This window comes from Myxine glutinosa, chromosome 4 (genome assembly GCF_964187855.1).
Source record: "Myxine glutinosa chromosome 4, kmMyxGlut1.1, whole genome shotgun sequence".
In the NCBI taxonomy this organism is placed as follows: domain Eukaryota; kingdom Metazoa; phylum Chordata; class Myxini; order Myxiniformes; family Myxinidae; genus Myxine; species Myxine glutinosa.
The window spans coordinates 95,208,968-95,223,936 of NC_136264.1; the positions used below are offsets into that span (position 1 = coordinate 95,208,968).

A 14,969-nucleotide genomic window follows, 5' to 3' on the forward strand; every position below is an offset into this window, starting at 1 on the left:
CCTAAGGAGCAGTCAGGGGGGTTATGTTACCATAGTATAAAAGCCCGTCAAAAATGACGTGCTGGAATAGTTTATGCAACGGTACAGCCTCATGAGCATGCCAAAGTCTGAATCCTCGGTGTCACCTCCAGGTGTCAGGTATTGCTTATGTCTTTTTTTTATTGATAAAGACACCATATAAATGGAAATGAACACTCGCTTCACTCTGCACGTGTTGCCAATAACATGCAGTGAATTTCACCTCCTTGCACCTTGTATTTTAAAAAAACCATTCTGTACACCGCCCTTGAGGCTCGGTTTGCAAGCCACCGTCTAAAATTCCAATAGAAGAGACATAATTACTCTTTTATGGAAAATGTTTTTCGAGTTTGGCTTATCCTCAAAGACAGACCATAGTGAACACACATTCATGTTAAAATATTGGCCTTTAAAAGCCGACAAATTATCCTTATGAAGGGGTTTGTAACATCATTACAAACACACAAACCGACATTGTGTTTTAGATGGTGTATAAATATATATATATATATATATACGTATTAGCTTGGCAAGGCGAGCGCAGCGAGCAGAGCGTCGTTACTGAGGAACGAGCTTATTTTAGCTGAGGATAATGACTGTACCTGAGTTGTTGTGTTGTCATGATTTACACCAATCATAATACAAACAATTATTTTGCACAAATTTATTTGTAGTGTTTGTGATATTACAATTTTAAAAGCAATTTAGGTTGAAGATTTAAGTTGAAAAAAAAAAAATTCAAAAAAGAACCCCTCAGCACATCCATAGGGGAGGGGCAGGTGCAGACTGGAAGTTTGGGACGATTACATCTCACCACCACATAATTTAAAACACCTCACCACCACATAATCTAAAACACCTCACCACCACATAATTTAAAACACCTCACAACCAAGTATTTTAAAACACCTCACCACCACGTTATTCAAAACACCTCACCCCCAAGTAATTTAAAACACCTCACAGCCATAAAACACGTAATAAAAACACCTCACCACCACATAATTCAAAATACCTCACCACCACGTGATTCATAGCCACCACCACGTTATTAAAAACACTTCACACCCACGGACACAAAAGTTTGAGGGAGTCGTTAAGTGACAACACAGACACACACTGCCGAGATGTGTAGATATCTCTATATAATTCCAGCAATCTCTGTGTGTGTGTGTGTGTGTGTGTGTGTGTGTGTGTGTGTGTGTCTGTCTGTATGCGACCGCTGTTTCTCGACAACTACCGGTCCGATATACTTGAAACTTGCCAGGTATATTGCTGGGGACCCGAGGATGTGCCTTTTCAAGGTTTGAAATTAATCGGACAAGTGGTTCCCAAGGTATGGTCACCGTACTCGCAAGCCGTTCGCTTTGGCTTTGCGAATGGACCAAACCATTTCATGTAAATAGAGGGGGGGGGTTCTGTGGTCGTTACTGCCACGTGGTTTCAAAGTTTTTTTTTGTTGTTGTTGTTTGCACGCATGTTTTTTTGCACGCACGTACGGGCAAGCACGTACGTGCGGGCACGCCCTAGTATGTATAATATGTTTAATAGTACTAGTATAGATAAATGACTGTACCCGAGTTGCCGTTTTGTCATGGTTTACACTTTACACCAATCATAATTCAAACAATTAATTTGCACAAATGTATTTGTAATATACGTGATATTACCTTTTATAAACAATTGAAGTTGGAAAAAAAAATTCGCGAAACAAATTCCAAAAAATAAAAAAACAATAAAAATTGGAAATTTTTTCAAAAAAATACCCTTAGGGACATATCGACGGGAGAGATATGTGCATACCAGAAGTTTGGTACGGTTTCACAAAAGTTTGCCGGAGTAGATCAGTGACAACACAGGACAAGACAAGACAGACTGACCAGATATATATATATATATATATATATATATATATATATATATATATATATATATATATATATATATATATATATATATATATATATATATATATATATATATATATATATATATATATATATATACTAGCTTGGTGAGGCGAGCGCATCGTTACTGAGGAACGGGCACATTTTAGCTGAGGCTAATGACTGTACCTGAGTTGCTGTGTTGTCATGATTTACACCAATCATAATACAAACAATTATTTTGCACAAATGTATTTGTTGTGTTTGTGATATTACATTTTATAGGCAATTTAGGTAGAAGATTTAGGTTGAATGTTTTTTTTTCAAGAAAGAACCCCTCAGCACATACATAGGGGAGGGGTAGGGGCAGACTGGAAGTTTGGGACGATTACACTTCACCACCAAGTAATTTAAAACACCTCACAGCCATAAATCACGTAATAAAAACACCTTCACCACCACAAAATTAAAAACACCTCACCACCACGAAATTGAAAACACCTCACAGCCATAAAACACCTAATAAAAACACCTCACCACCACGAAATTAAAAACACCCCACAGCCATAAAACACGTATTAAAAACACCTCACCACCACATCATTTAAAAACACCTCACCACCAAGTAATTCAAAACACCTCACCACCACATAATTCAAAACACCTCATCACCAACTAATTCAAAACACCTCACCACCACGTAATTATAAAAACCTCACCACCACGTAATTCAAAACACCTCACCACCACATAATTCAAAATACCTCACCACCACGTGATTCAAAACCACCACAACCTTATCAAAAACACTTCACAACCACGGAAACAAAAGTTTGAGGGAGTCGTTAAGTGACAACACAGACACTGCCCAGATGTGTAGATAAAAAGATAAATGACTGTACCCGAGTTACCGTTTTGTCATGGTTTAAACCAATCATAATTCAAGCAATTATTTTGCACAAATGTATTTGTAATATACGTGATATCACATTTTATAAACAATTGAAGTTGAAAACTTAAGCTGGAAAAAAAAAATGTTCCCGAAAAAATTCAAAAAATAAAAACTAAAAAAATTGGAAAATTTTTCAAAAAATATACCCTTCGAACATACCGACGGGAGCGATATGTGCATAACAGAAGTTTGGTAGCTTTTCACAAAAGTTTGAGGGAGTAGTTCAGTGACAAGACAACACAACAACACAGACACTGCACACATATATATATATATATATATATATATATATATATATATATATATATATATATATATATATATATATATATATATATATATATATATAAATAAATAAATAAATAAATAAATATATATATATATAAATATATATATATATAAATAAATATATATATATATATATATCTATCTATCTATATATATATATATATATATATATATATATATATATATATATATATATATATATATATAAATATATATATATATACACAAAGAATTAAGTTAAGCACCCCCCCCGTTTTTTTACAACCTCGCACATTACAAGTTTGTTGTCGTCAAAACAGTGTAATATACCCATGATATTGCTATATTTTCTGGAGAAGTGATATTATGGTCACATAAAAACATAACAATCATGCCGTTTTCAATATTTTATTCTGAATAATTAAAGGTGAAATTTTTTGGGAATTTTAGGCATATTTGCACCTCAATTTAAGTATGGAGCTATAGGTCCATCACGGACAGTGTGGATGACGTTTATGTTTTCTAACGTACAGTCATTGTTCTGAGAAGACCTCTAGCGATCTTTGCGTCAATAACGTGTGTAGGACCCACGTGATCGGATCACTGACTCAACCCTACGTCTCATAGACCCTGTAAGCCGTCGTATGCGTTGCTGTGGCAGGTTGTTCCATTCCCGATGTAATGCACGTTCCAATTCATCCAGATTGGCTATTGGAGGGACCATCTTCGCAATTTGTCGTCCCAACATGTCCCAAACGTGCTCGAGGGGGTTCAGGTCAGGACTGTACGCAGGCCAGGGGATGGTTGTCACAGCACCTTGCTCCAGCAAGGCTCGGACGCGTCTCGCACGGTGAGGCCTGGCGTTGTCATCCATGAAGATGGGTCTGCTGGCGAGGGTGTGGTCATCGAAGTGCGGGATTACGGTGGTATTCAGGATTTCCACGGCATATCGCTCTCCGTTGAGGTTACCTCGCACAGTTATCAGGTCCAACTTACAGTCATGGGAGAAGCATCCCCAGCCCATAATCGAGCCACCACCAAAGGGTACCGTTGGTTGAATGTTTTTAGGTGCATACGCGGTGTTTTTGTGGCGCCACACCCGAACACGCCCATCTGTCACGTACAGCAAGAACCGGCTTTCATCCGACCAATGAACTCGCCTCCAAGACCGGATGTTCCATCCACGTCGCGCTAGGCACCATGCCAAACGCTCCCTCTGATGTCGTTCGAGTAGCCTTGGACGCTTGATCACTCGTCTTGACCTTAAACCGGCCGATTTCAGGCGGTTCCTCACGGTACGGTGACATAGCCTTCTGTTGGGCAGCCAGTTGTCCTTCAGGAAATGGCTCGAGGCGAAGGGATATCGTCGCACCAGTCTCAAAAGCGCTCTATCTTGGCGGACTGTTGTCACGCGAGGTCTTCCAGACCTTGGGCGGTCCTTCACCGCATCCGTTTCCTGGTGTTTCTGCACCAACCGACTGATCACCGAATGGTGGGAACCAAACGTTCGAGCTACAGCTTTTCTGGACATTCCGGACTCGATCATGCCTATTATCCGCCATCGTTCTCCGTCCGACAACCGTCTACGAGCCACCATTACGAGAAAATGACCATGTAACCCCCACACGAGCTCAGGCGTGACTTGCAATAACCCGTGATGATAGTGCATTTACAGAAAATCACGACCACGTGGATGATAACACGTGCTGCATGAGCGATGGGCGTCACAGATGAGTCCACTCATCTGCATTTCATCAATGGATAATTGCTAATGTCATACCAATCATTATTTGATCTCACATACCTTAGAATATATGCCAATGTATACATATACACAAAGAATATATATTAGGGGGTGCTTACCTTAATTCGTTGTGTAGGGGTGCTTAACTTAATTCTTTGTGTATATATATACACACACACAGTCACGGGAAAAAGTAAGCACACCCTATGTAAAGTTTTGACTTTTTCAACACATTTCAACATACAGCTATTTGATCTTCATTTCAACAATATTGACAGATAAAGGTGATATAATATAACAAATATCATGAAACATTTACATTTTGTAGTCCATTGTATAATTTAAATAAACATAAATGCAAATTTCGCATGTGGAAAAAGTAAGTACACCCTTGGCTCTAATAGGTGGTATTGCCCCCTTTGGCAGAAACAACCTCAAGCAGGCGTTTCTTATAACTGTCTACCAGTCTCTGACATCGACTGGGAGAAATTTTTGCCCACTCCTCCATGCAGAATTATTTCAGCTGTGCGATGTTTGAGGGGTTTCTTGCATGCACAGCTCGTTTCAAATCCCCCCACAACATCTCAATGGGATTTAGATCCGGGCTTTGACTTGGCCATCCCAGAACCCTCCATTTCTTTCTTTTCAGCCATTCCTTGGTGGATTTACTGGTATGTTTAGGGTCATTGTCATGTTGCAAGGTCCACCTTCGGTTGAGCTTCAACTTTCCGACAGATGGCCTCACATTATCCTTAAGCACCCTCTGGTACAATGAAGAATTCATTGTGGATTCTATGATGGCGAGCTGCCCAGGCCCTGATGCAGCAAAGCTGCCCCAAACCATAATATTTCCACCACCATGCTTTACAGTTGGTATCAGGTTCTTGTGGTCAAATGCTGTCTTTGGTTTTTTCCAAACATGTCTTCTGGTACTGTGGCCAAATAGCTCTACCTTTGACTCATCTGTCCAGAGCACATTGTTCCAGAAGTGCTGGTCTTTGCCTCGGCCCTAGGTGTTCATTGGCAAACTTTAGTCTTGCCCTGATGTTCTTTCTGGACAGCAAGCGTTTCCTGCTGGCACACCTCCCATGTAGATCAAATTTGTGCAGCCTCTTTCTAATGGTAGACTCGTGAACTTTGACATCAACAGTGGCAAGAGCTACCTGTAGGTCCCATGATGACATTCTGGGGTTCTTAGAGACTTCTTTCAGCATCTTGCGTTCTGCTCTCGGGCTGAATTTGCTGGGGCGGCCTGGCCTGAACAAGTTGGCAGTTGTTTGGAATCTTCTCCACTTGTAGATGATCTTCCGGACAGTCGAATGATTGATTTCAAATTGTTTGGCGATCTTTTAAAATCCCTTCCCAGACTCGTAGGCATCTATAACCTTCTTTCTGCATGCATGAGAGAGCTCTTTTGATCTAGGCATGGTGACGCCACACACTTCAACAACAAAGAGCAAACCAAACTAAATGTCTGAGGTTTAAATAAGACAGGTTCCTCCAAGATCCTCTCAAACGATGTTCTCATCATTTGCACCTGATTCTAATTTTAGGTATTTGAAGTAGTGATAAATGTAGGGGTGTACTTACTTTTTCCACATGCGAAATTTGCATTTATGTTTATTTAAATTATACAATGGACTACAAAATGTAAATGTTTCATGATATTTGTTATATTATATCACCTTTATCTATCAATATTGTTGAAATGAAGAACAAATAGCTGTATGTTGAAATATGTTTGAAAAAGTCAAAACTTTACATGGGGTGTACTTACTTTTTCACGTGACTATTATATATGTATGTATGTATGTATGTATGTATGTATGTATGTATATATATATATATTATATATATATATATATATATATATATATGCAGACTTGGCATTTAATATGGAATATATTTTTTTTCTTGACTTGGGTTTACTTTCTTAACTCAGTAGGTCAATCTGGTGAGTTTCTTTTACACTTTGGTGATTTATTTGTTAAAAGAACCATGTCACTGATTGTCTGTCGCAGCAAGAAGTCAACAACAGGATTATATCACAGGTGGCGTGGCAAAATGTACGGACAGGTGCATTTGATGATTGGCTTCACAGTTGCGTATACAAGGGTTGTTGCGTTCTGTATTAGTGGAAAACAACTGCTGCACGTCTCCAAAAGTTATTGCCGCTTCCTCTGGAGATGGTCCGTCAACTCGACAATGCTGTTTGTCATGGAGTGGTGGCTTTACTAAATTACGGTATGAAACAGCGTGCTATTGCTCGGCAGTATGGCATCACTCAAGGTCAGGTGTCAAATATCCTGAAACGAAATGCTCAGAGGGTGTCCCTACTGCAATACCGAGGCCAGGACGTCCCCGCAGAACCACAAGGAGGGATGATCGCCAGCTGCACCGGGTAGTCCGCAATGGCCGTACCAAGTCAGCTAATCAGCTTAGGGCTGAGTGGCAGCAACTGACAAATGTGCCTGTATCCAGAAGGCTCGTCAACCAACGACTGGTTCAAGCAGGCTATCATGCCAGGCGTCCCCTGAGAAAGCCACGCCTGACCAGACAACACCGCCAGCGCCGATTGCAGTGGGCCAGAGAGCACCGTCAATGGCAGCCAGGACACTGGAATCACGTGATCTTCAGTGACGAGTCTAGATTTCTGGTCTATCGTCAAGATGGCCACGTCCGAGTGCGCAGACAAGTGCATGAAGCCTACAACAAAGATTGTATTGTGCGAAGAGTCCAAGCTGGAGGTGGTGGGGTGACCGTTTGGGCTGCTTTTCATGCAGGGGGCAAAACTGACCTGGTTGTTCTGAATGGAAACCTGAACCAGTTCAAGTACAGGGCCATTCTGGAAGAAACATTGCTTCCATTTGCTCGTGCAGCCTTTTGAGGAAACTTTGTCTTCCAAGATGACAATGTACGGCCTCATCGTGCTCGCATGATCCAACACTTTCTTGCTGACCATGGTGTAGAGCATATGGAGTGGCCTGCCATGTCCCCGGATACGAATCCGATAGAGAACTTGTGGGCAGAATTAACACGTCAAATCGACCACTTGGACCAGCAGCCGACCTCTGTGCGTGAATTGCAGCAGGCTATTGTCACTGCATGGCAAGCGATTCCTGTCCAAACCTTGGCAAATCTCGTGAACAGCATGCCTCAACGTGTACGTGCTCTCCTGAATGCTCGTGGGGGTTACACGAAGTACTGAACTGTAATTTTACTGTCCTTAATCCCAGTCGTAATTTCACTTTTGTTTTTGTTAAAAAAATTTTTGGCTAATGTGCAAAATAAAGAGATAATTCTGGAAAACGTACAGAAGTTTAACACAGTACTGTCCATGAATTGAGTTCGATATCAGTTGACATCACTTTCAAGGATCAATTTATTTGTTTCGAAATGTCAAATGTGGTTTTTGTTTCTTTTAAAGGTCACATTAACAAAATCTAGAATAATTTCAACATAATTGCAATGAACTTTTGGTTCCAAGACATCTTGAAAATAAAGTTCACCCCCACAAAAAAAATATTCCATATTAAATGCCAAGTCTGTATATATATATAAATATAAATAAATAAATAATTATATATACTGAACAGCAATAGAAACGTCACTTCATAAAAAGAATTCCTGAACATTTCCCACAGAAATATCAATGCATTTAGTTTAGATATCTCGTTATTTACATTAGTCTGTATCTAAATTTAATCGTAACTACCGACAGTGGTGCACACATGGATAAAAACAGGTCACCAAAACGCAGGCAGAAAAACGACCATGGTACAAAGTCGTGCATGATTCCCATGTAAATGAAAATGCACGTGCGTCTCCTTGTGACTTTCCCTATAAAGGCACCCCAAAACGTGTGTTCATCATTTGTGTTTCGATGCCAGTGCCTTGCCCAGACTTACGAGGATTCAGAGAGACCAGGCTATTGGAAGATTGCATGCTGGACAGACTGCACGAATGGTTGCCAATGCTTTCCATGTCAACGTGAGAACCATCTACAGGTTACAGGAACGATACCAGGCCACTAACAGCACCGATGACCGCCCACGCAGTGGCAGACCGAGGGTAACAACACCACGACAGGATCGACAGATTGTGTGTCATCACATCCAAGATCGCTTTACCAGGGCTACAGAAACTGCAAGACAAACAGTTGGAACCCACCAGAGACACATTAGTGGTGATACAGTCCGTAGACGTTTGAAGAACAGGGATGTCCGTTGTCACAGGCCGTATCGTGGCCCCATTCTTACAGCTCGACACTGCCGTGACCGACTACAGTGGGCCACACAGCATCAAAATTGGCGTTACCAGCAGCGGGGAACCGTTCTTTTCTCAGATGAAAGCGGATACTGTTTCCACGGCAGATGGCAGAGTGAGAGTTTGACGTAGACGTGGGGAATGCTACTCAGATGACTGTGTGATGGAAAGAGACTCGTGGGGTGGTCCAAACATCATGGTATGGGATGCTATTGCTCTCAATCACAGAGTCGGTCCTGTGGTGTTCCAGAATATTGGTCCAAGAAGAAGCAATGGTGTCACAGCTGCTCGCTACATCGATCAAGTCCTCAGACCTGTGTTTCCTGACGTGTCTTTCAATCAATATGTCTTTCAATCCTGACAAATCTCACACTCTTACGATGTCTCTCCGAAAAGACCGAGTGGACAACCCTCCCATCCACTTTCTGAATAATCCTCTCCAAGAAGTTCTGTCACTCAAGCTTTTGGGTCTCACTATCTGCCATGATCTTTCCTGGGAAAACCACATTTCAAATCTGGCCTCCAAAGCCAGTCACCGACTGGGCATCCTCCGTCGTGCGAAGTCCTTCCTTAGCACACCTGGGCTCCTCACCACATACAAGGCTTTCATCCGCAGCTCAATGGAATACTGCTCTCCCCTCTGGGCTGGTGCTCCTGCCTCACACCTAGCTCGTCTTCACGCTGTTGAAACCAAAGCGTTCAGAATCATTGGAATCTCCCGCGATGACGCTATCTCCGAGGGCCTTTCACTTACTCACCGCAGGCAGGTTTGTGGTCTTTCCGTCTTCTACCGACTACCCTCCGGCCTTGCTCCCCCAGCTCTCTCTGGGCTCTGTCCCCCAAATATCCCTACAGGTCGCAAAAGATCTGCCTGCAACCCTCTTATGGTTAAACTGCCAAAATCAAGACTCTCTGCTCACCTTCACTCCTTCATTCCTCTTTTCTCCCGCCTCTGGAACAAACTCGCTCACTCTCTTCAATCCCACTCCACCCTCCAGGTCTTTAAAACAGTTGTTCACCACCATCTCTTATCTTCCCCCATCCAAAACCTTGATCTTTTCTACCCCCGCTAATTTCACCCCAAATCCATTTTTCTTTTTTGAAATACCAACTTCTGTCCTGGAAGTCCTTGGTGTCCTTGTGTTTTATACTTCTCCCACCCCCCCCCCCCCTTCCCCCACCTCCTCCCCCCAAGCCCTCTCCCTTCCACACATCTCCCTGCTCTCAAATGTTGTGTTTGTGTGCTTCCCCCTTCTCTCCCCATCGTCTTCCGCTCCCTCTTTTTATATATTTTGTTTGTCTGGTTGATTTGTTTGTGAAGTAAATGTTAGCTTCGACCACGTGTTTCTCCCCCATTTCCCCAGATAGATTGTCAAATTTCAACTCGTTATTTTATCGTCCATGCGTTATTGTTTTGATTATAGTTACTTTTGGTTTGAATTTCCTGTAACTTGTAATTATTTAATCGTGTTCTGCTCCTCGTGTGCGGCCTTGTAGTTGTACCCCCGTCGGTGTTTGTTATCTTAATCGTGTTTTGCTTGGCTCTTAGTTTTTTTCCCTTCTACCCCGAACATAATACTCTGTCTAACGTTCTAAATCCCCACCTCCCCCCCCCCCCCCCCCACCCCCAAAAACCAAACAAACAAACAAAAAAACCAAAAACATTTATTTTCCTTTCTCCACGTGTACTGTTGACTCATCCTGTATTTTCTGTCCAGGTGTGCTGTTCGCCCCGCCCCCATTAACTCCTTGCCATCCACCGTTTGCCCTTCACGTGACTTGTGGTGGTCCCTCTCGGCTCTCCCCCCGTTGGTATTTTTGTGCACATAAGATTGTTCACGGTTCTGTTTAAATATTACTTAAATATGTATAACCTTTCCCCTTCAGTGTTTTACTCAGTGGTATTTTACAACACGCTGTTTTTCTTCCTATTTAAAAGGCTTTTCTCAATTTCCTCTCCAACTCATTCCACCTCAAAAAAAAGAAATTCAATATCTTATACGTCTCCCTCACTACATGGTCTAAATTCACATTCATTCCATCCCTCCTCCATCATTCTGAACCGGATTGCTAACTTGAAAATCACAACAAACCCAATTTGTTTTCAATGTTCGTCTTTCATTAATCATCCACTTTCTAACCTCCCCTCTTGCCCCTCCCATCCAAATCCCTCCCCTTGCACCTACACTCCTAAACTCCCCCCTTGCCCCGCCACTCTTAAACTCCCCCCACTACCCCTCCACTCCTGAACTCCCCCCTTGCCCTTCCACTCCTGAACTCCCCCCTTGCCCTTCCCCTCCTAAACTCCCCCCTCACTCCTCCCCTTCAAAACTCCCCCCCAACCCCTCCCATTCAAATCTCCCCCCATACCATTCCTCTCCAATTCTCCCTCCTCCCCCCTCCTCCTCAAAGCTGCCTCCTCCCCACTTCGTCTCCCTTCTATCTCATACCTCCACCCCCCCCCCAACCTTCTTCTTTCCTCTGCCCCCCCTCAAACAACCCCTCTCTGTGCCTCATCCCTTCACCTTCAAACCTTTCATCCTCCTCATCCTTCCCTTTCTTGGAACTCTTCTGCAATCGCTGACACACTAACAACTGCTCTCCCTACCTCCCCCTCTCATCCTTCATCTTACCCTACTCCTCCCCTCCCCTGTCCTGTACCCGATGCTCCCCCTCTCTCTTCATTAACGGTATGGACCTCAAACATCCGGGGCCTTCGCTCTAACCTGACTGATCTCTCCATACAGGTTGCTTCTGACAATCCAGACTTGACCTGCTTAACAGAGACTTTCCTCCTTCAAGATGTCTCTGATTCCTTAATATCTCTTCCTGGTTACTCCCTCCTCCGGTATGATAGACCTGAGCCTCGGCCTGGTGGTGGGGTGGCTATCTTTATCAAAAACTCTCTTCCTCACTCTCCTTGCACTGCCCTCTCTCCTCCTCACCCCCAGGAGTACCTCTGGCTACGTCTTCCTCTCCGCTCCCACCTTTTGTTCATATGTGTTCTGTACCGTCCCCCAAACAGTGATGACTCCATCTACATTTCACTGTCTGACAACATGGACCAACTTCTATCCACTCATCCCAACTCTCTCTTCCTCATATGTGGTGACTTCAATTGTCATCATGCCACCTGGTTGGGTGTGGGTTCCTCTCTCACCAGTCATGGCACCTCAGCAAACGACTTCTGTGACTCACTGGGATTGACACAATCTGTCAATTTCCCGACCCGGATCTCAGCCAATGGAGTATCTTCTCTTCCAGACTTGGTTATGACAAACTTCCCTGCTAATGTCTGCTGCTCTTCTTCTGCTCCAATCGGTTCTTCTGATCATGTGCTTGTCAAAGTGGACATCTCTCTGGCCATTCTCAGAGAGCCTCCTCAGCGTCGACGAGTCTGGCATTTCACTCAGGCCGACTGGGACGGTCTTCAAGCAGCCATCAATCGTCTGGATTGGTCTCCCATCTCCACTGCCTCTGACATCAATTCTTCCTGGGAATTCTTCCAAAGCAAACTGATCTCTCTCATGCACAGATTTATCCCATCTCGCCTTCAGTTGTCTTACCCTTCCTCCCGTCCATGGTACACTGAATCTTGTGGTGAGGCAGTTGCCCTGAAACAACTTGCCTTTGCCTCTTGGAAGGCTAATCCAACTGAAGGAAATCTCAGTTCCTTCCACCAAGCGCGGAACAAGTGTGTGTCTACCCTCAGGAGTGCCAGGAAGCACTATCTCTCCTCACTCAAGAATGAACTCTCAAACCTGTCTCCTTCCTCCAAATCCTGGTGGCGTCTGGTCAAATCCGTTTCTGGTGTTTGTTCCCCCTCCATCCCCTCCCTTACCTCAAATGGCCACACAGTTGACATCGCACGTGACAAAGCCGAATGCCTCAACTCTGTGTTTGCCTCAAAATCCTTAGTCCCAAACCCATCTCTCTCTGTTCCCACCTTTCCCAGTCGAACCAAACTGCTCCTGGACTCTGTGACCTTCTCTCCTGACAAGGTGGAGGAGTTTTTGTCAAACCTCGACTCTGATTCTGCAACTGGACCAGATGGCATCAGCCCACGGGTCCTAAAATCCTGCTCTGCCGCTCTATCTCACCCTCTCTCTGTTCTTTTCACCCTATCCTTTGCTCAAGGTCATCTGCCAGCATCCTGGAAATCAGCAAACATTACCGCTTTACACAAAAAAGGTGCAAAAACAGATCCTTGCAACTACAGACCAATCAGCCTGCTCCCAATTATCAGCAAAGTCATGGAATCCATCATTGCTTCGGATATGAAATCTTTCCTCTTCTCCAATGGCTTGATCTCTGATCATCAATTTGGTTTCAGACCAGGTCACTCTACTCTGGACATGCTGCTTCTGCTGTCTCAACAATGGATGGAGGTCCTCAATGCCAAACAGGAAATCAGAGCTGTCTCCCTTGACATATCATGTGCCTTCAATACGGTCTGGCACCCAGCTCTGCTCACCAAACTCTCCTCCTATGGTATCCATGGAAATCTCCATGCATGGCTTGCGGACTTCCTCTCTGGTCGTAGTCAACGTGTGGCCCTGAATGGATTTCTCTCATCTCCCCTTCCCGTTCAGGCTGGAGTTCCCCAAGGCAGTGTGCTGGGCCCTGTGCTTTTTCTGGTCTTTATCAATGATCTCTCCGACTCTCTGGAAAATCCTCTGTATCTCTTTGCTGATGACTCCACTCTCTGCCGCTCCATTCCTCTTCCCTCAGATCGGCAGTCTGCAGCCTCCTCACTCTCTGAAGACCTGGACAAAATCACAGACTGGTCAAACATGTGGAACATGTCTTTCAATCCTGACAAATCTCACACTCTTACTATGTCTCTCCGAAAAGATCGACTGGACAACCCTCCCATCTACTTTCTCAACAATCCTCTCCAAGAAGTTCTGTCGCTCAAGCTTTTGGGTCTCACCATCTGCCATGATCTTTCTTGGGAAAACCACATTTCCAAGCTGGCCTCCAAAGCCAGTCGCCGACTGGGCATCCTCCGTCGTGCGAAGTCCTTCCTAGGCACACCTGAGCTCCTCACCACATACAAGGCTTTCATCCGCAGCTCAATGGAATACTGTTCTCCCCTATGGGCTGGTGCTCCTGCCTCACACCTGGCTCGGCTTCACGCTGTTGAATCCAAAGCTTTCAGAATCATTGGAATCTCCCGCGATGAAGCTATCTCCGAGGGCCTTTCACTCACTCACCGCAGGCAGGTAGGTGGTCTTTCTGTCTTCTACCGACTCCTCTCCGGCCTTGCTCCCCCAGCTCTCTCTGTGCTCTGTCCCCCAAATATTCCTACAGGTCGCACAAGATCTGCCAGCCACCCTCTGATGGTTAAACTGCCGAAATCTCGGCTCTCTGCTCACCTTCACTCTTTCATTCCTCTTTTCTCCCGCCTCTGGAACAAACTCCCACACTCACTTCAATCACACTCCTCCCTCCAGGTCTTCAAAACAGCTGTTCACCACCATCTCTTATCTTCCCCCATCCAAAACCTTGATCTTTTCTACCCCCACTAATTCACCCCAGATCCACCTTGTTTGAAATTCCAACTTCTTTCCTGGAAGTCTTGGCAGTGTCCATATGTTTTATACCTCTCCCACCCCTCCCCCCCTTCCCATGCCTCCCCCCCAAAGCCCTCTCCCTCCCACAGTTCTCTCGATGTCTCCATGTCTCTCGGTCCCTGCTCTCAAATGTTGTGTTTGTGTCCTTCCCCCTCTCTCCCCATCTTGTCTACCGCTCCCGATGTTATTTGTTTTGTGTGTCTGTTTGTCTTTCTGTGTGATTAATGTTCGCTCTTTCACGAGCCTCGATCTTGTATACA

General features: G+C 44.1%; 1 protein-coding gene across 2 annotated transcripts in view; it reads right to left on the bottom strand.

Moving 5' to 3' along the window:
* PRKCD (protein kinase C delta) overlaps positions 1-14,969 on the bottom strand; it is a 114,062-nt gene that overhangs the window by 20,486 nt on the left and 78,607 nt on the right. The gene's annotated exons all lie outside the window — the stretch shown is intronic.